The sequence below is a fragment of the Pteropus medius genome, unplaced genomic scaffold (assembly GCF_902729225.1).
Source record: "Pteropus medius unplaced genomic scaffold, Ma_sr-lr_union100, whole genome shotgun sequence".
In the NCBI taxonomy this organism is placed as follows: domain Eukaryota; kingdom Metazoa; phylum Chordata; class Mammalia; order Chiroptera; family Pteropodidae; genus Pteropus; species Pteropus medius.
This window is the reverse complement of record NW_024344378.1, coordinates 11,635,234-11,651,802: the sequence shown is the minus strand read 5'-3', so window position 1 is coordinate 11,651,802 and position 16,569 is coordinate 11,635,234. Positions and strand designations below refer to the sequence as shown.

The 16,569-nt window shown below is 42.5% G+C and overlaps 1 pseudogene; it reads left to right on the top strand.

Moving 5' to 3' along the window:
- Positions 1-16,158: 16,158 nt before the first annotated feature.
- On the top strand, positions 16,159-16,274 carry LOC120609998 (uncharacterized; annotated as a pseudogene).
- Positions 16,275-16,569: the final 295 nt, after the last annotated feature.

Below are 16,569 nucleotides of genomic sequence, written 5' to 3'. Positions count from 1 at the left end.
ACCTTCACTTTCATATAATAGAATGGCCTTAAGATGAATGACTGCAACTGCAAACAGAAACTACAGCAGATTAAAGAACCCACTGTATATTCAGGGACTGGGACTGGAGAGGCACTTGGGGGAAGTTATGGATCAAGCCTAAAACCCCCAAAGAATTGGACAGAATTATTTTAGGGTGTTCCTTCAGGGCCTGGGCCTCACACACTCCTTTTCTAGGTTCCCCATGATACTTGGCTATGGTATTGCTGAAAACGTGTTTATTGAGTAAACATAACCTCTGTTCCAACCAGACAAAGTGCTCATGGTTCTCTGACTATGCCCTACTCACTACAAATGACAGACCTTTGCACATTTCTTCTTCTACCCAGAAAGTTCCTCTTACTCCCTTCATTAATCCAGGTCCTATCCACATGTCAAACCCTGCTGAAGTGCTGCCTTCAGGTGGCCCTGCCTTTCGATGAAACAGATGCCCCAACTGGGCAGTAAGGAGTATCACTTCCTGGGTGTTTGGGTTGAGGCTGGATGACCAGTTAGTGACTATATCAAGCAGAGCCTACCCAGGAAATAGAAACCACCAAAGTATTAAAAACAGGGGAGGGGGGCACTGGAATTGAGGAATCGATTTTGTTGGACATGGGAGAGCTGAGAAGCTGAACAGGGGGCATTGAATCAGCCTGCTGATGAGCAGTGTGAGAAGCCACCAGTGCCATCAGCATGAGAGACAAAGGGGTGGGGGTTACCAGAGTGAGCCAAGGCTCCTGGACAAAGCTGCATCCACAGGGTTGTGTCTAGAAGAGATGGAGCCATGAAGGAAAGAAGATGCCGCCACTCTCTATCCACAGTAGAATGGGATGGGAGAAGTACTCTGTGACCCTTCCTTACATCATCCCCTCTTCCCCCAGTGCCACCCACCAAGCAGGAAGCCAGTTGATAAGGCTCCTGAGAGATGCAGCCTGCAGGAAGCCAGCTCCCAAAGACAGAGCGGGGCATGGAGGGGATCTGAGGACCGCATGCAGGGGTATTGTGGAAGCGATGCAGGGAGAGGCATCTGAACTTGATAACCTCCAGGATCCTTTCCAGCCTTGAGATGGACACTTGATGGGAATACTCTTTACTTTTCGCATCACATCGTGATAGCCTTAGAAATATAATGTTTCTCAGGCTTAGTAAAACTGTAGCAGAAAATCTTCCCTTTGGATAGTTAATGTCCCACTGGGTTAGTTTCTTTTCATAACTTAGGAGAAATGTTGTGTTTTCTGACTTGCAGATTCACTTCCTTTTGTGAAACAATGAAAATTATATAACCCGTCATGTTTCCCTTTTTGCCTTAGCTACCAGGAAGCTCCGAACTAAATTTCAAACTTTGCAAGAACAGGTTTCAATTATATCCTTTCCCCTTCTACATTTCTTCAGATCCACAATTTCTAGTTTAACCCTCTCCTTGGTTAAATGTTTTATAAGACACTTCAAATAACTTTCAGTAGCAGACAAAGCATACCTTGGCTTCTTTTTCATTTAAGATGATCCCAACAGGTTCTGCATCTCTGATTCTTCCTCGCATTTAGCCCTTGTCTGTTTCCCTTCCCCCACAAAACTTCCTGGTGATTTGTCATTTTCCCACGTTGAGAAAGCCACAAGCCCTTTCCACTTCTCCATGGCACTCTCTAACTCTTAAATTGTCACTGTATCTCTTTCACTTCCCCTCCCACTGCCCTCTTCAGAGATTTCCTCTCTATCAGGGCATGAACCTTTCCCAAGCAGTGCCAGCATCACGGGGCCCACTAAAGAGGAAGCCAAAGTCTGCACAGAGAAGTGAGGGCCACTGGAGGTGGAGGGTCAGCATGTGGCCATGATGGGCAGTCCTTATGGGCACTGGGTCACTGACCTGGTTTGAATCCAGTTCCGCCACTCACCTGTTATGCCAATAAACATTGGCTATGCACAGTGTTCACAGTGTCCTACCAGCACAGTGGCCCTTCCCATGCTTTTGGTAACAGCACCCCAATTTTCCCTTAGGGATTACTCCTCTCCCTCTGCATCCAGTCTGGCTAGGACTGTCCTTCAAGGTGCCATGTCCTCCCTTCCCAAGGTACAGTCAGGTGACCCGGCCAAACTCATGAGATTGTCTCTTCCAAGAGGGTAAATTTTGAATGGGGTGACGAGTGGGGCTCATTCATCTTGCCCAGTGAGCCTGTCTATCAGCTCCTACTCCCCCCAACCCCAAAGCGGACTGCATCCTTGTCTTTGTAAGGCCTATGTGCTCAGATTTTCCTTGAGTTTTTAAGAATGAGCTTATTTTGCTGCAACCATCAAACTCTGAGTGATGCTGAGCCTGAACCTGGGCATAACCTTGAGCCCAAGGTTATGCATCTGTATAATGAAGATACCAGGACATATGTCATGGGGTAAAGAGTAAAGCATTTAGTCCAGCATGGGCGTTTCACAAACATTTCATCCTTCCTCTTCTGTCCTGATGAGCAAGTGGCCTGCAAAAGGTGATAGGACCTGCTCCAATGCCACAGGTGGCTGGTGGCAAACATCAGTGGTCAAGTCTCCTTAGATCTCATGCTCTTCTTCAGGACCTCTCTGCTTTTCAAGGAATTCTTTGGGCTCTCACTAAAGGGTGAGAAGCAGCTTGCCCATTTCAGCAGGAGAGAATTTATTTTAAAAACTCATCACAGTAAATGAAGACATCCAATTCTCCATCTGCAGCCTCGCCAAAGCCCCAGCCCCAGCTCCTTCACAGCAGAGCTGCTCTGCTCAGTGGCTTCCTCTCTCCATAAAACTGTGACCAGTTCTGTTTCAGAAACATCTGCACAAGTGAACTTGGCTTTTTCCTACTGTTTCCCACAGTGACTCACCATTGGTGGGTACTGAAGATCTTCAGATCCTCCAAGAGGACCAGCGTGAAACTAGAGCTGGATGAGCTGCACACGCTCAGCCACGTCCCTGGGTCCTTTAGCACACTGAGCTGGTCTGTGGTGCACACCGTCCCCTCTGAGAGAGTGGGAGCCCATGGTGGGCTCCATGGGGAACCCACGGGATGTTCCAAAGAGCTGGCTAGCCACAGCATCTTCTTAAAATAATAACTACAAGCGGTATTCCTACTATTTATTGCTTCGCATTAGTAGAAACAAAGTTCATTAGACTTTTCTTACAGATGTAGAATCAGGCTTAAGCAATTAAGACATTTGACCATGGTCACGCACCTGTTAAGGGACAGAGGGGTTCTCAAGAGTCTCGGCAGGTCTACCTGACTGCAAAGCCTGTGCTCTTAACCACTTCATGATATTGCATCGCTCATGCTTCTGGGGAGAAACATGCCAGGGCTGCCATTCACAGTCACCAGGTGGACACCAGCCACCCGGAGTCATGGGGAGCGAAGAGAACTGATTTCTGACGCTGCTGCTCAGTGGCTAAGTGGCTTGAGAAGGTCACATTTCCTCTATCTCTCAATTCCCTCCTTTGTAGGATGGAAGACACTCTGCCTCCTCTGCCTCAGTGGAATGAGATCATGTAGAATATTCTACACAGAAGCACCATGGCAGCATCAACACCTCCGAGAAGAGAAGTGTTCGGAGTGAGGGGACACCAGTAGACAGGGAAAGTGATGAAAAAGCAATGGGAAGGAAACGATGCTTTGGAGGTCGGCCGCGAGCCCGACGCTGCGCTGCCCTCCTGCCTCCTGCGGCTCAAAGCTGGTCCCCCCTTCAATGGCACTGGCCTCCTGGAAGGAGGGGCGGGAGCCAAAAATGAGTCAGAAACAATAGGATCCCGCGAGTTCACAGGGAGTCTTCCTGCTGTGAGCCTCCAGACGGTTCTGCTGATTATTTTTCCCAAGTCAGCTTGGGCTTAAAGATCTTCCTGAATTGACCGAGAAGAAGTTGGAGAAACTTGAGATGGGATGGGAAGCCCAGGCCTCGAACTTCCTGTTTTGTCACTCTCCACAGACCCAGCGGCCACAGTGTTTTCTCTGCCCTGTTCTGACAAGCCAAGTGGCTTCCCCTTGCCCACCCCACCCCCACCTCCTCATTACAGAACAAAGGAACCTGGCTCTTTCCCCCCACAACCCCCAGTCCAGAGAGGGTTCCTAATTGGCTTTCCATTAAAGGTAAAATAGACTACTGTTTCCACCTCATTATTTATGAGCCTTTCTGGAAGTGCATTTCCATGCACTCTGGGATTACTCACGCCCATTTTGCTTGGCCATATTTTATGATCTGTTTTATTTATTCAGGGCCTCTATTGGGTACTCACATCTGAAACCAATTAAAAACCAAGAAATAGGAAAAACCAAATAAACACCTGGAGATGTCCAAACCCAGTCCTTCTGAAACCTGTGACTGGGGGGACTGGCATGGCCATGCAGGTAGAGCAGGCCAAAGGAAATGGGAATCTCTCTTTTAGAGACATCAGGTGACAAGGCCACACAAGATGGCAACACATAGATTCAAAGACCTCCTGCTGACCGAGCTTGGGCCGCAACACCCGGTTCCTTGGTTCACCTGGGATCTCCCTGCAGAACGAAGGCAGCGCTAATTCATTTTCAAATTTCCCTCTCTGCCTGGTACATAGGAAGAGCTCACAACTTTTGACTCACCCTTCTCCTCACCACCATAACTACTGTGAGCCCATAACGGCTATGTACCCATCATCACACAAATCTGAAGCAACAATATGGGAGAACCAGCTCTATGGATCTGGGAATGGTTTGCCTTTTATAAAAACTGTCTCCAGCTCTACTACTCCTGGAGGATTCTTAGCGGGTAAACATGTTCCTTTTCAATCTCAGAAAAACAGCTTCCAAGCTTAGTTTTCCCAGATACCTCCAGTTTCCTCAAGACTTATCCAGGGAGAAGAAGACAAACCCTCACCTCTTTTTCAGGGAAGTCTGAAACCATTTCGCACATCTTTATAGGATGTGCTTGGGAGACTGTGTACATGGACAAGCCCCCTGCATTTTCTTGGTCCATGTAAGATGCAGACAGGCCCCTCTCTCGTTCTGCCCGTGCTTCCCCGCCCCCAACTTCAATCCCTGCTGGCACTGGAGGCCTCTCTCTGCCCCACTTCCCACCTCCACCCTGGAGAGTCAGTGCCTTGGTCGGTGGTCTCTGTCCTAAAACCAAATGTCCCCATCTTCCCCTGAGGCTGAGCTGGGCTTGCAGAGGGTCAGGAGCTAGAAACACCAGCAGTTGTGTGTGGAAGCAGGCACACAGATGGCGTAAATGCTAGTGCATGGGGGAACTTTGTTTCTGTTGGGATTAAAAGAAATGATGCACGTCACATCTCTGATGTCCTCTCTTCTCTGCGATGTTTGTGATGTTTACTATAAACTGACTTCATGTGCGTGCTCATGTGTGCGTGCACGCAAACACGCACACATCAAGAGATGGGATTCGGTGAATTCTTAGGGATAATGCTGCTTACAGACTTATTCTTGGCAATATCTACCTTCCTTTAGTGTTTTATAGAAATCCTTCCTTCATTCATTCGTTCATTAATTCAACGATGCATTGAGTGCCCCTATGGCATCAGACACTAGTCGCACGTCTGATAAAATGATACACAAAACCTTCTTCCCCTGTTAACAGTTCAGCCTGTGCCTTCTCTTGGGATGGCACATTTCGGAGGTTTAATCCCTACTCTGAATATAAGAACTACAAAAGCCATCAACTCTTGAGACAGGAGGGGAATTAGGAAACTGACACGATTCTACTTGTCCACAAACTACTGCTTCCAAACATGAAGTCTATCTTCTTATATCTTGGTCACATTCTGTGACTGGGGAATTGGCACGGCCATGCCAATAACGACAATTTTTCACTGCTCCTAGAAAACTGGCCTGAAGTTTCCAAATATGAGAAGTGAACTCAATCTCCCCATTCTCTGCTTTTTTCAGCAGCACACGAGGACTGATCATGGTAAAGATTCAAGCTGCAAATGGGCATGTGAAGGGTGAGAATGAGAGAGAGCTTGCCAGCACATCCCACTGGAAGGAAGTTTCAGAGTGTGGCCATGTCAAGGTGGGCTGGATGAAACTGGATTATTCTATAATCCAGTGACAGTGAGAGAAAAGTTTGGTATTCCTATACCATTGGTGCTAGAGACTCCACCGGCTGCCTAGGGAAAGCTTAGATTGAGCCCTTCTTTGATTAATATTTGTAAATACATAAAACAAAATATATAGGTTGAAAAGGAAACCAATTACATGTAGAATGCAGTTATCAAAATATTTTTTTAAGATTGCGGTAATTTATGTGCTACTTCATAAATACATTTAAATGACAAGGCAATATATTTAAAATATAGGCAATGTTAACTTAAATTATTTTTTTAGAGAAATATCCATTCGATGACTGTTTCTTTTTTTTTTTCTTTTTCTTTTTTTTCTTTTCTTTTTTGGCTATAGTTTCTTAGCTTGATCCCAGCCAATATGACATGTTTGTCTTGGAAAAGGCAACATCCATGTCATGTCATGTCACTCAATTGACTTTTCTTTTAATTTTGGTGGTTCTTATGGTTGAAAATCCTGATTCACAAAGATAATTATTGCAAATGTATTTTAAAGGTTCACAGCTTGCTTTACAAGGAACAATTAAATCCATCAAAGTTTATGGAGTTGAACTCCCATTGTGAGAATACACAAATTTACCATTTGGTAGCTGAACTGCTAGGCCAAGAGTTACTTAAGAGCTGACAAGTTATGTCCTATAAGTATCTGCAGACAGGAACACTGTAACATTCTGCAATCTAGGAGTGCTTAAGTAACTAGAGTCATGTCAAAGTAGAGCATAAATGATATTTCGAGAGCTGCAATAAAAAAAAAAATCAGGATTTCTCTTGGTGACAAAGTCACAGATTCTACTAATACTACTATGCTACACTCAAGAGTGAAGGAAATACTACAAAACTCAGTTGGAGTCTATCAAATATTTTGACAACTACAATTTCTTCTCATACAAGTTCACAGACCCCACAGAGCACCTTGGACATGTGAAGGATGCCAGATGAAGAACCATTCTTCTAGAGGAAGGTGGTGAGGAGTAGAGATAAAAGTCAGCCAGACAGCACAGAACCGGAAAATTCCAAACGCAAGGCAGCCCACAGAACAATCTCAGCCCAGGGAGCACGGAAAGGCCTTTAATAAACAAGAATGCCTTCGTCTGAGCTGCAGTGATGCAGACCTGTCTGCTCCTGGCAAAATCCTCAGCCAAGTCTCCCCAACTCTCACGTGTGCTTAGCGTGAGTGTGGTTTGTAGCAGAAATCAAGGAAGGGGCTGAATTTCATATTTGGGCAATCCAAGGGGATTGTAAATCTATCTGTCAATGGAACCAGTTCAGCCGAAGTGGGTACCAGGGGTAAGAAAGTAAGGTTCACCTGGAAACTTGCAGACCCTTCAGGGAGGGCTTTGGACCGCCGAGGGTCATGGTTGATCCCATCTAGATCTCAGGGTACTGGGATCCCCTGTAGATACTGGATGACATCTAGAAAGCTCACAGGGCCTTTTGCATGGGAGGAGGTCAAAAACTCGAGGCGGCTCTGATGTATGGGAAGTTGGAGAAAGTTCGGGAATGGGCTGTGATAATCTCCTGCCTTCTAAATTGCTTTTTTCGTGGCACATTACCCTTCCATGCGGTTTAGGCATCCAGAAGAGAGGCGAGGACTTGTGCTCTGTCACCGTAGCTAAGGGTTTAGCCCTTTCGGAAATCCGAATAAGATGCTGGCTCCTGGCAATTGCCAACCCAGACAGTGTTGCTAAAGAAACTCTACGAGACGTTGACAGATAGATCCCCTTTGCCCTGCCCTGCCTCCAGCAAGCCCACCGCTTCCCCAGTCTTTTCTACGCCGAGTCGTCAGTTTTTCTCCTAATCTCAACCTCAATTCCTTCTTCTCATTCTTCTGAATGTTAAAGTCACGACCTTTGCAGTTTATGGGCCACCAGAGACTGAACTAAATGTGTTAGCTCTGAGTCCAAACAAGTAATAGCCGGCCAATTAAATTAATAATCCATATTGTTACAATGTTTAACCACGGCTAAACAGACGGCTGTTTCCTCAGCGGTCTGTTTAAATCACAGCCAAGGCCTGACCTATTAAAATGAATAACTAGAATTATGAGAAACTCCATTTAATAAACACAGCGAGGAACGCAGCACAATTGGGCATGAAATATTTATTACCACTTGAAGCAGAGAGCTGTTTGGGACTTTAAGATGGGATTAATGAATGCATTTTAATTTCTGGTTCACAGCATGGGAAGTGGGGCTGGAACCGAAGGCCCGTTGGCAGATTCCTGGGAAAATCCTCTCACATTATGTTATCGCATTGTGCTGGGGCTATTTGTTTATGTGATGGCCCCTACCAATCCACTGTAAGAGCAGGAAAATCTGCGTCTGACCATTGTCTTCTTGGGGACTTAGTACTTGCTCAGTAAATGTTTGCTGGATGGGTCGATGGATGAATGAGTGGATGGATGGATGGATGGATGGATCGATAGATCGATTGATAGATAGATAGATGGACTAATGATAGATGAAACATTTGATACCTTAGTATCTACATTTCGATGATATAGGACAGAGAAAACACTTAGCACAGTGCCTGACACATTCTGCATCCTCAATATGGTAACCGTCATTATATGTGGTGAGGACAGCAACGTCTGGTTACCTTATTAGAAAATCAGCGCTCACATTTGGCACCACCTCAGGGGGCCCAGAGTTGCCCAGGACCCGACTGCCACCCTGACTGGCCCATTTATCTTCATGTGCACTTGGGAGCCTCTTTTAGATTAGAAGTTTTTGTTGGACTGTGTTTGGCTTTCCTCAGAATGAGTTGCTCCTTTCCCTGTTTTCTCAAAGCTCAGTGTCTTACCCCAGCATTCGCCCCAACACGTCCCCTTTTCCCAGGTGGAGCTGTGTTTCACAGGGTCTGTTCCCTTTGTCCAGACATCAGCTCTGAAGTTATGATCATGGGTTTAGAAAATGTGGTTGCTGTAATGACAGCCCTTAGCAAGTCCTATAAGTGGGGTGGTTATTGGGGATCTATGAATGAGACAGTCTTTTCTACAGGGGAGCCCCAAATGGGAAAAGGATGTGTCCACTCCTGCCAGAACTTGCTTTCCAGAGAAGGGGGAAAGCAGGCCAACTAACCAGTGTGCTGGTGGAGCACACTTGACCTTGTGAGGGCTGGGGAACAGAAAAGTGCAGACGTGGGAAGGCCTAGCCCTGGTTTCCCCTTTGAGAACCAGGGAGCATCTCCTGGAGACCACAAAAATGCCCCTTGGGTCCAGTCACTACATCCCCAAATCCAAAATTAAATGCATTAACGAATGCAAGGCAGGCAAAGAGCAGTGTGATTTTGAATAGGCAGAATCTTGAAATCAAAAATTAAAAAAAGAGAATTGAGTTTTGTAAAGAAAGAGATCTGTGTTTGGGATAATTTGGTTATTTTCTCTTTCAATGAGAAAAAGGTGGTTCTAAATCTTATGGAAGTTTAATGGGGTCTCCTCACCTCACCACTACACTCAAAAGCCAAGAATGGTCCCAAATAGACGGAGTGCCATAAGTGGCCAATATGGCCTCACGGGATGTGACTTGGGAAGCTTGCCTGACTCCAAGTGACCTTCAGGAGACTGAGGCTTCAAAGGGCTCTGTCTGCCTGCACTCTGCAGATCTTGCATTGTCAATGTTACTGTCTGGTACTTTGATCTCTTTAATTCTTAAGTTTGTTTGCAGGATAGTGGATGTCATGGCTGTGTTGGGGTCCTGTTTTTCTGTATGTTGAAGGGGACTTCTGTCAAGTAGCATAGAGTTGCTTCTGTATTACCCCACTCTCCTCTACTAGATTATGACTTCCTGAAATTTGGAAGTGCAGGAGAGTTTATCGGGGGCTAAAATGTGTTTCATAGACAAGGTAGCCTGGGAGAAAAAGTTCAGTGAAGCTGGAGGAATCAGAGGAGGCATAAAGTCCACAAACATTTGCTGAGCCCCTGCCGAAATCCATGCAAGACCCTGAAGCCGACAGGTCAGCTAGGCACAGGGGTTAAGGGTGCTATTTTGTGGCACCCATCACAGAATCATGGGCAACTGATAAGGGAACAGCAAAGCTGATGAACAAGAGAAATAAAGTAAGTAAACAAGTACCTGAGATGAGTGAGTGATCGGATAGACCAAAAGAAGGAATAACAAAAAAAGAACCAGACCTGACCAGAGCAGATGAAAAAAAGAGAGTAATTGCCCTGGTTCCTGTATGAAAAAGTCATTTGTTGCCTTGAAATGACACACACTTAATAATAAATCCCTCTTTACTTAAGCCGCCTCATAGTCTCTAAAGACGCATCTGAGAAAGAAGGCATTATTTTAGGGGTGGACAGGCCAGGATCCTAGGGATGCTGATCATACCTGCAAAAAGCTGTTTCCAAACTCAGACTGCCCTTAACCAAGGGTGGTACTGTGCCTTAATCTGACCTGGTAAAAAGCAGCCCTGGAATCATTGTTATCTCTGTATGTAATTATAGAAAAATTAATGCTCACAGGACTTCTTTGAGAGTTCTGCTTTCACAGTAGTTTAAGCCTTAATCTTCATAATAAATTGTTGAGTTTATGATCAGCTTGGGCTTGTCCATCAACAGTGTTTTCTGGAGGGTATCTACACCAATACTCCTAACTTCAAAATATAACTTTATTTAACTGCTTCGGTGTTAACACAATATTAACATGTCAAAATTAGTCTTAAAAAGAAAAGAGTAAATACATAACACAGTTGTAACCTTTTCAGACGCAATAAATATGATTTTGATGTGCCAATAGCACTAAATGAAGATAGTCATTGCAAGTTAAATATCAAATCACATATACTTATACATGCACATAAATGTCTATCGAAAGCTGACATGACTTTCTTGCCCAAGACGTGGCATCAATCTTTGTCCAAAAGTCCTAATTTTAGTGAGAAATGGTATTTAGAGACCACAGTCTGGGCAAACAGAGCTCTCTTTGCTGCTGTGTTGGTCATTGTTTCTGGGTTTTTAAGTGGAAAGTGCTGGAAAATATTTTTTTAAGGAAACTGCATTCTGAGTTTATAATGAATATTCAGTTCTTACTTATAATTACTGGGTTTTAACTTAACTTATTTGATTTTATGTATATCATTCTTTGATGGTGAAAATATTGGTCCCTAAGAACACATAATTTTAAATGGAATAGTTTCAAAATAATAATATCGATATTAATACTAACAATATGTTTTTAAAGATACATAATGAGACTGGGACATTTGAAATATCAGAAAGCAAAGTTATTAAAGACAATTATGTCACTAATTGTGTCAAAAGGATAGGACCAACCTGAATTGGCCAAAGACAGGTAAATTTGAGTATAAGAATAATAACTGTATTGAATCAAAACACATCATATATGTTCAAATTCATGAGTTCATAATGATACTTTAAAAGAAAAACTCTCATTGATAAATTTTGGAAGAGGCTAGGGAACCAATTCATTTTCTGAAAACTGGCAAATTAAAAAAAGATTGAGTATTTGCCTGCCTTTCTGCCTATAGTTCAGAACAGCTGATACAGGAAAGTTCTTTTTTATAGAAGATTTTCAGTCAGTCAGTGCAAAAGAATGACAGAATTAGAATATCATCTTTTACAACCATGAATGAAATAATAGATGCAGCAATGGTCAGCAAAGGCTCCTAAGATAATTCAGTGAAAAGCTAATGGGAAACTTCAAAGGCATTGTCAGGCTGACATCTGAACCTACTATCGATCTTTAACAAATAATGTTAAATGCCCCATCGTGTCAAGTACTACAAACTACACAGGACTGTTTATGAAAGATTCTTGACCAAAAAAAAAAAAAAAAGAAGACAAGCCTGAATTGGATCTTGCTTCTACCCATTTACAGAAAGTACAGGGGACAGCGGAACATGCTAAACAACACCCTGGTCATGCAACCAGCAAAATCCAGATCAGACACAAAAGGGCACACATTATGTGATTCCTTTTATATAAAATATCCAGAATAGGAAAATCCACAGAGACAGAAAATAGATTTGTGATCGTCAGGGACTAAGGGGAGAAAGGAATGGGAAAATGAATACCTAAAGGGTACAAAGTATTCTTCTGGAGCAATGAAAAAGTTTTGAAACTAGACAGAGGTAGCAGTTGCACAATATTGAGAATGCACTAAATTATGCTGAATTATACACTTTAAAATGGTTAATTGTATGTTTTATGAATTTTACTTTAATTTTAAAAAAGAAAGACATAAGAGACGTATCAACCACATATAAATGTGTGAGCGTCGTATGGATCCTCATTCAAATAATCCAGCTATTTAAAAAAACATGAAACGATCAGAAATATCTGAACACTGGATACTTGCTGGTATTTTAACAAATTATTGTTATATTTAAGTTTGATAATAATATTATGGTCATATTATAACAAAATAAAAAATCCTTTTGTGTTTAAAATATATACTGAAAATTTTTAATTAACATGATTTCTAGGATTTATTTTAAAATAATTTGGTGTATCCATCTATACGAAGGAGGAGAAGGAAGATATAAGTGAAACAAGACTGAACATGTTTTGAAAAATATTAAAGTTGAGTGGTGGCTACATAGGGATTTTCCACACTTTTCTGTTTTTTTTTTTTTAATTTCCATAATAGAGTTAAAAAGTCAATCTGAAAAGTTGGCCAACAAACATTTTAAAAATAGTTAACCTCCCTAGTGATCAAAGAAATGCAAATTAAAATGACAAAATACAATTTTCAACCTATCAGATTGGCAAAGTTATAAGAATGTTAAGACTCAGTGCTGGCAAGGATGAATGTAACAGGCATTTGTGCATCCCTGGTTTACTTGGTATGGTCTTGATGCCACCGTATTCCAAAGCGTCTTGGCAATACGATTAAAAAGCATTAAATTTGTGGGTGCTCTTTACCCCAGGAATTCTGCTTCTAGTAATTTATCCAAAGAAAATGATCAAACAAGCGTAAAAGATATCTGGTCAAAAATGTTTATTACAGTATAATCATAACAGCAAAAATTTTTTTTAAATAATTTAAATACATACCAAAAAAGAAATAGCTTAAAGACATATGTATACACAGAGATCTGTTAAGAACTATGATGCAGATGTATATTTATTAGCATAGAAAGATATGTCATATATTTATCAAGAAGGGGAAAATTAAGTTTCAAAGGCTATATTTAGTAAGATTTTTTTTTTAATGAAGAACGAAAAAAATTAACAATGGCTATCTTTTGATGGTGAAAACATGGATTATTTTTATTGCCTTTCTTTTACTTAATTTTTTATTTTTCGAAATACATTTTGAGTTGTTTTTGAATTCTAAAAATGAGTTCCTATGTGATTAAAGTAACCTTTGCCTGATAATATGACATGATATCTGAAATTTACTCTGGTGTCATCTAGGTTTGGGCCGTGAATGAAACAAATTTGGCCAGGAGTTGAGCGCACTTGAAGCTAAGTGACTAGGTTTCTAGGGATTCATTTTAATTTGTTGTCTACTCTATATGTGTTTGGAATTTTTTATTCTAAAGTTTTGCTTTGTTCTGTTTCTTAATAATCTTTTCCAGTACAAAATGACACCTGACTATCTCTGGTCTCTGCTCCTCCCACAACACACCCCCAGAGATCACAAAGAGCCAGCATTATGCTTGGAGACACTAATACTGTCTGATATTTTGATTATTAAAATGGCTCGCCTCTCCTGTGGACATAAAGACATTGAGTAGAAAATGATCCTCCCGTGAGATTCCCTTCCGCCCACCTTTTCTACCTACACAAGATATCTGCCTGGGGCCAGGGGTGCAGATTTCAAACATGAGCTAATTGGCCCATGCAAGAGATAATCTCACAGTCTTAGCCTCTTCACCAGTCTGATTCTTGTGTCACCCTAGCTGTGATGGCTTGTCATGCTCCCTCCTGCATGGGATCATCTTTGTCTCAGATGAAGGAAACATGAAGAGATTAGTGGGTAGGTCTGGCCTTCCCAGCCTAATGATTAGTTCTTCTCACTTGGCTATTGCCTGATGCTTTCTCATCCAGCCAAGTGGTATTATTATTATTACAAATAATACTGCTTTAAAAATGAATAGTCTTTTGGATAGTCTCCCTGGAAGACTGAATTGTCCTCTCACACTTTGAGTCACTTGGAGATTATTAACAGCAGTGGTCAGCAAACTATAGCCCATTGGCTAAATTTGGACCACAGTCTCTTTTTCTATGGCCTGCAAGCCAAAAATAGTTTATACATTTTAAACAGTTGGAAAAAATCGAAAGAATCATGTTTTGTAACACGTGAAATTGAATTCAAATTTCAGTGGCCATAAATACAGTTTTATTGGAACAAAAGCCACACTTCATTTAAATATTGCCTGTGTCTGATTTCTCGCTATAAGGACAAAGATGAATAGTTGCAATAGAGACTATACGGTCCATGAGGCCTAAAATATTTGCCGTCTGGCCCTTTAGAGAAAAAGTTTGCAGACTTTCATCTACATAGGCTTGATTTTCTCCTAACACTGATTCCTTCTTGTCTAATAGAGCTGAACAGCAACGCCACACTTTGCCAGTTGGTGAAGGTGTCTGCCACAGATCAGCCTGAAACCATACAGATTTGAAGCTTAGGGTTTTAGACAATTTGTTCACACGTTCGATAAAGATTTAATGAATTTGGACTTGGGCCACACACAGTTTTAAGTTCTAGATTTATAGCAGTACACAAAACAATTAAAAAGCTCTGCTTTTGGGTCTACTGAAGAGAAGTGATTACAAACAAGATGAATAATATCCAGCATGCCACGTGGCATTCAGTACTTTAGCAAAAAAACAAAGCCGGGCAAGGGATACAGAGAGTCAGGGAAGGTGAAAGTAGCAATTTTAAATTGGGTTAGGAAAAACTTCATTAAGGTAGATAACATTCGAGTAAACATTTAAAGGAGGTGAGAGAGTAAGTCATGACTGTTTCTAAGAGAAGAAGCTTCCAGAAACAGCAAATACAAAGGTCTTGATATGCACTGTGCCCATCATATTCAAGGAATATCAAAGGCAGTGACTAGTAGTGATTTCGGTCAGGGAATCAAAGGGTAAAGAACAGAACATATGGGGTCTCGTAGGCCCTATTAATGATGACGTTTTTATTCACAGTGAGACAGGAAAGCAATGAAGGATAACAGCAGAGAAGAAACATCATCTGACTTTCAATTCCTTATCGAATATCTGAAATGTTTTACAATGACAAATTAGACATACCTTTCATTTTATCGTGATTTCTTAAGTTTAAAAAAGACTTAAAATGTATGATAACAAGTATAAAAGTGGAATAAATGAAAAAAAGCACATCGGTGCGTGTTTTAGTTATCCATTGCTGCATAACGAATCAACCCAAAGCGTAATGGCTTAAAAGAACATGAATGATTGGTTATTTCCTGGGATTCTGTGGGTTGAGTGAGACCAGCTGGGCAATTCTTCTGCTTTTTCTGGCATCCACTGAGATCACTCATTGAGCTGAACCAGGCTGGAAGGTCCAAGGCTTCGCTCACGCATCTGGAACTTCATTGTTCCTTCATCTGGCCTCTCTTCATGGCTAGCTCAGAGTTTTTCACAGCATGGTGGTCTCAGGGGGTAGGATTTTCTGGGACTTCTCCTGTAGAAGTTGACTTCAAGAGGAAAGCAGAAGGTGCCAGAACTGTAGACCCTGGAACTGGCACAGCCTCACTTTTGCCACATTTTATTGGTCACAGCAACTCAAAAGCCAACCCAGATTCGAGAATAGGAGAAAAGAAATCCCACGTAGTGATGGTTACTTAATGGGGTGAGCAGTGTGCATGTACCTGGGGAAAAGAAATTGATAGTAGCCGTCTTTGGAGACTATCAGAGTGGGCAAGAAACACTGATTTTCCCCACATGGATCCCCAAAACTCTTGGGGTCCTCTCCTCTCCCTTTGACCACCAATACTGATAAGTATGATTGATTAACTTTATGTTCTGGTATGGTGAGAGTCCCCAAGTCTTGAAAAATCATCTTGGACGTGGTTCCATAGCGTAGTGGTTAGCACGTCTGCTTTACACGCAGAAGGTCCTGGGTTCACGCCCCAGTGGAGCCACAGTCCATGGTCTACGGCCATGCCACCCTGAACAAGCCCGATGTCTGATCTCGGGAGCTAAGCAGGGTCGGGCCTGGTTAGTACTTGGGTGGGAGACCACCTAGGAAGACCAGGTGCCATAGGCATTTAAAAAAAAAAAAAAAATTCATCCTGAGAAGCACCTCGAGCCCTGCATCCACAGAGCCTGTGTTCACTTTCCTCCTTGCCTCTGTATGCCTCGCTGCCCGGCTGAGCCTCCCCTGAGCCTCCTTCGTGTTCTTGGACAGCGTCACACTTCCGCAGGCAACTGGGCTAATCTCAGAAAACGGGGTGGTGGTGTGGCATTCTGCAGCGTTTTAGGGAATGTGATGCAGCAGAAAGAGCCAAAGCCGAGCACACTGGCCAAATGTGCCATGACGCTGCCCGCCTCTTAAAAGGAAA